This window comes from Diabrotica virgifera, chromosome 5 (genome assembly GCF_917563875.1).
Source record: "Diabrotica virgifera virgifera chromosome 5, PGI_DIABVI_V3a".
NCBI lineage: Eukaryota > Metazoa > Arthropoda > Insecta > Coleoptera > Chrysomelidae > Diabrotica > Diabrotica virgifera.
The window spans coordinates 118,781,339-118,787,338 of NC_065447.1; positions in this window are offsets into that span (position 1 = coordinate 118,781,339).

Genomic DNA, 6,000 nt, shown 5'->3' on the forward strand with positions numbered 1-6,000 from the left:
TAATTCAACTTTTACTGGTAATTTTTAAATTTATTATTTAATTGTTATCGCTTAATATTTACAACGGAAAAACGTAATTAAATTGTAATCGATTTTTTTAAGATTTTTCTAATCATTTTGACGTTCTATTGATAAAATATCAATTTCTTACTTCGGATACTTTGACAATCATCGTGTAGATGGCGCTAAGAGTATAATAGATTATTTATAATTAGATATTACGGAACATTAAAAAAACTTAAATTCAGTATTTAAAACGTAAGTATATTTAAGGTAAAAATATATACCACAGCTTTGACCAACTAATATTGTTTATAATTAATGTTTTTAATTTTAATTTTAAATTAATCACTTTGACATTTATGTCAAATTTCCGGTAAACGTTTACAAACTTGTCACTACTGGCGTTCGCGAATTTGTAAATATCCCCTCTACGTACGAGCTCACAGCGTATACGCGTGAGCTCGTACGTAGAGGGGATATTTACAAATTCGCGAACGCCAGTAGTGACAAGTTTGTAAACGTTTACCGGAAATTTGACATAAATGTCAAAGTGATTAATTTAAAATTAAAATTAAAAACATTAATTATAAACAATATTAGTTGGTCAAAGCTGTGGTATATATTTTTACCTTAAATATACTTACGTTTTAAATACTGAATTTAAGTTTTTTTAATGTTCCGTAATATCTAATTATAAATAATCTATTATAATCTTAGCGTCATCTACACGATTATTGTCAAAGTATCCGAAGTAAGAAATTGATATTTTATCAATAGAACGTCAAAATGATTAGAAAAATCTTAAAAAAATCGATTACAATTTAATTACTTTTTTGCGTTGTAAATATTAAGCGATAACAATTAAATAATAAATTTAAAAATTACCAGTAAAAGTTGAATTAGTAACCGCTAGGAGCGACACCAGCGAAGCTCATAGCGTATAGAAATACATTCACCTAAATATTTAGACAATTTGAGATTGTCAGGCAAAAGTACTGTCAGAAACTAGCAATTTACAAATGACAAAAAATGTGATTTTCAAAAGACTGGCTATTTTTAAACAGCTCTATCTTACAAACTAGATTAATTGCTCATTTGAAAATTATTTAAAAACCCTTTCAATTCCGGTTTCTACATTTTTTTCCTGGTTTAGTTAAATTTTAACAGTTGAAAATCATAGAATTTTGTAAATTTTCATTTTATTCTTCTTAGACTAACTTACAAATGCTCATTTGAAAGGTATCTACATTTTTTCCTAGTTTAGTTAAATTTGGACAATTACCTTAAGTCTCAAAGCTCAAACTTTTTTTATTTAAAGTACGTATGTATGTCTTCTCCAGAAAAAAATTACAAACCATATTATCGGCTTGCCTTATGCTGTTAAAAAAATGCTTAAAATGGAATTTTATCAGTTTACCTTTTCAAACTTTGAGGTTCATTTAAGGCCTTAAGGATAGTTTGAAATTAAATAATACTACAGGCCATTTTTTTAGAGCATACTTTTCTAAAAAGCTTGGTTTTTGATTTATTGTTCTAGGACAAACCTCAATGAAAATATTGGCTAAAGAGCGAAGCCATGTTTTCTGTGAAAATGATTGATACGCGTTAACAAAAATGGCCGTCATCGGCAAAATAAATTTTTTAAAAATATAATGAATGCAATTTTGTACTCTCTATAGACTGAAGTTTAAATGGTAGAAAAATAAAAAATATTAAAAATAGTCAAGCAACCAACTTAATTTAAATTGGACCACTTGGCATGGATTGACCCTATTGGTTAATTGTAATAATTGTTTTTTTTGAAAAAAATTACACCATGACACCAAAATAATCTAAATAATACAAAAAAGAGTTATAAACAAGATTACTATCATTGTAACAATATCAAAACTTGAATGATATTGATGACATGTTTTTAGGTTCTGTAAGTAGAAAATATAAAAAATAATTCATTGATTATTATATGATGTACTCAGGGAATGGGCAGATGAACAATAATATAAACTTCCTTGAATGTAAGCAAATAGGGGAAAGGTGGGCAAAATGGGTACTTAAGGTTTAAATTGGGATTTAAAAAAAATCTGTAACTCTTAAGGTCTTAAAATAAGACAAATATCATTGTTATAGTGGTAACTATTTATTAATATAATTTAAATTTAAAAAAAGTCAAAGTTTTTTTTATTATATGAAAAAACAGAAACTAATGTAAATTGCCACATTATGCCCGTCGTATAGGGTAAAATGGGGTACCAAATTGAAACCAAGAAAAGCCTATTGACAAAATTCGCCTACAAGTACTACTTCATCATCCTCATCTTCTACACCTGCACATGAATTTTTAGCCCATTTAAGGCAACTGGATCAGCTTATCCATCCTTCTGTGGAACTTGAATAAAAGTTTCCGCAGAACCAGTCAGTGTCACTATCTTCGCCTTCTGACTCTACTTTTTTAGTTTTATTCAATTGAGATTTCTTACTCGTCTGTGATTTGGTTTGATCATCGGCTATCTTACTTGGTAAGGTAAAAGCGTTGATTGATAAATATAGGGGGAAGATACGAAACCATGTGCATTATTTTGTTGTCTTTAAAACCTGCCCGTATAGTGGCGCGCCTAGCGTAAATTTGTTGAAGCTAGCCAAGAACAAGCACTTATTCTACGTGGTCCGTATTCAAAATTTTAACGCACAGTCGCTATCATATTAATCTGTATTAATACCTGTATTAATTTTTTTTTCTGCAAAAACGTTGAAAATATAAATTGACTATAGAGTTTTTTTCACTAGTCTTGACTTCACAAGTAAATACTTTTCGAGTTATTTGCGCGTGAATATATTTATGTTTCAAAAAAAGTATATTTCATGAGGAAATGAGGAAGTATTTCGTCAAAAAAATATTCATAGCAAAAATACAGCTTATAAAAAAATGAAAAAAATGTTTTATATATGACATATGTCGTAGACTCAGTAAGAGCAGAGTTGTAGCTAATAAAAAGTAGGTTCTTATTCGTCAAATTCCAAATTGAATATTTCTACGTGAAATAACCAAAAAATTAAGTACTTTTCGGGGAAAACTCATCATAATTTTTTTAAATTGTTTAAAAACAGCTTTATTTTTTTAAGTTCCTAGTATCAGAAGTAAAAGTTGCGCACAAAATAAAGTTGATCCCTTTTTTTGTAAACAAAATCTTAAATATCACCTCTTACCCACATAACAATTTCATGTTCTTAGTAGATTCATAGAACATACTTTTCAGAAAAAGTATATACTAAGAATATGCGTAATTACCATTGCGAATGTGCAGAGCACATACTGAGTATATACTACATTACAGTACTAAAACGTTCTATGTATATACTTAGAATGTACTACCGCACTTCTTCTCAGTATATACCAAGAATATACTTTTTAGGATATTCTAAGAAGGTGCTATAAACCTTCTATTTATATACTTAGAATGTACTACCTCACATCTTTTAGTATATAGGAAGAATGTACTTTTTAGTATATGGAAAGAATATTACAAGGAAGTGCTATATTGCTCAGAAGCATGTTTTCAGCATCACCGAATCTCATCCTAGGTTCTACTTTCTACTAAATTTACATATTACATATGAGAATGTAGTTAGTACATTCTACAATATTACTTAAAAAGTAAATATAAAATATTATATAAATTTTAGTTAGTTATATCAATATTATATAGGTAAGTAGGTATATATATTTAGTTATTATGTGCATATAAAAATATAAATGCTGAATATATAAATTTATATATTCATATTCATATACCTATCGTACCCAAATAAATATTATGTAACATATGTATGTAAATAACTAAAATTTATATGTTGCTTATATGTACCTATATACATACTTACTATTTAAGTAATATTGAAGTACCAAAATGAATTTTTTATTTGTAAGTTGACCGCAAACAAAATAAAACGTTTAATTATGCATGTTCCTATTCCTGGTTGAAATACTTGGTCTTCCTCACAACACAGCATAGACATTGTTAGTGTTAAGTGTAGACACAAATGCCAAATGCCTATTCAGTAACTATTTTCATATTTTGTATTTTTCCTTTGTTCCCAACCCCCTACCCGCTAACCCCTATGCAGGTATGCAGCGGTCGTTTCCGCTTTGTGCCGGTTGTGGGTTTTGGCTCAGCCACACAGCTTACCTGAATGTCAATTCCATGTAAAAATAAAATTCTTCATAAGAATACTCAATAAACTTAATCAAAATAGTAAATGCATTTCAGTTATGAAAGCGAAACGACAATTTCTCCTTTTTCGTTAATACAATTAATTCTTAAACATTTTTACCATACAATTAAAACAATTTTAAATAATGAATTCGGTAGTTTAATTAATAGTAGGTACCTACATACATAAATTTTTAAATTTCATTAATTATTCTTAACGAAGTTGATAATCTATAGGCTAACATTATTCTTCCTATACATACACATATATTATTTTTAAGATATTTTAAAAGTATCTACTTATAAGTATGTGTTAAGAATGTACTTATAAGTATGTGCTAAGAATATTCGGTAAAAGTATATTCTGAGAATAGTATCTACTTATAAGTATGTGTTAAGAATGTACTTATAAGTATGTGCTAAGAATATTCGGTAAAGGTACATTCTAAGAATAAACTTTTACGAATATTCCGAGTTACTACGTACACGAATGTACTCAGTATATTCGGTACGAGAATATACTTTAAAGTATGTGCAAAGAACATGAAATTTAGAATGTTTTTTAAGGTACATGCTATGCTTGTACTACGCATATACTAAAAAGAATATACTCTGACGAATGTTGGTAGTATATGCTTAGAACATGATACGAACATCATTGTTATGTGGGTAATTAGCATCCCAGATGAAATTAATCAGACCTATGAATATGACCTTTACACTTTGGGATATTTCGTATCACTGATAATTATAAAGTTATTTTGGAAAAAAGGCATTTTTCTTTCAAAACAAAAAAAATTACTGTAAAACTAAATTTACGATAAAACTTACAGATCATGACAAGGCGAAAACGGCGGGTCCTTTGGGAAAAATATTCCCATGAGATTTTTTTGCATAATCACATTCGTGAGACATCCCAGAATAAGGCTCAAGAAGTCGCCCACGTGAAAAGTGGTTAAATTTTTTTTAACAATTTTTTTTAATCAAATTGCAAAAATCAATATTTTGGCTCGGACATTTTTTTTGTAGGTTTTTTGGACCATTCTGGATAAAAAAGGTCTCTTATTATTTTTCTCTAAAGTTGATCGTTTTCGAGTTATAAGCAATTTAAAATTGAAAAAAACGAAAAATGGCGATTTTCAAGGCTTAATAACTCGGTTAAAAGTTATTATTATAAAAGTCAGAAAGTGACTAAATTAAAGTTTAATGCCCTCCCTACAAGATCCTGAAGAAATTTTTGTCATTATTTTATTACTAAGCTATTATTTTTAAGTAATAATAATGAGCGCCATGCACGAGGTAGGCGGCCGTAAATGTGAGTGCAAGTAAGATGCACAATTGGACTGCCGGAGTGGCATCTCTCTCGCACTCAGCATTTACGGCCGGCAACCACGTTCATGACGCTCAATATTATTACTTAAAAATAACAGCTTAGTAATAAAATAATGACAAAAATTTCTTCAGGATCTTGTAGGGGGGGCATTAAACTTTGATTTAGTCACTTTCTGACTTTCATAATAATAAATTTTAACCGAGTAACCCTTGAAAATCGTTTTTTCATTTTTTTCAATTTTAAATTGCTTATAACTCGAAAACGATCAACTTTAGAGAAAAATTTTTAGAGACCTTTTTTATCCAGAATGGTCCAAAAAACCTACAAAAAAATTGTCCGGGCCAAAAGTATAGATTTTTGCAATTTGATTAAAAAAAATTGTTAAAAAAAATTTGGCCCACTTTTCACGTGGGCGACTTCTTGAACCTTATTCTGGGATGTCTCACGAATGTAATT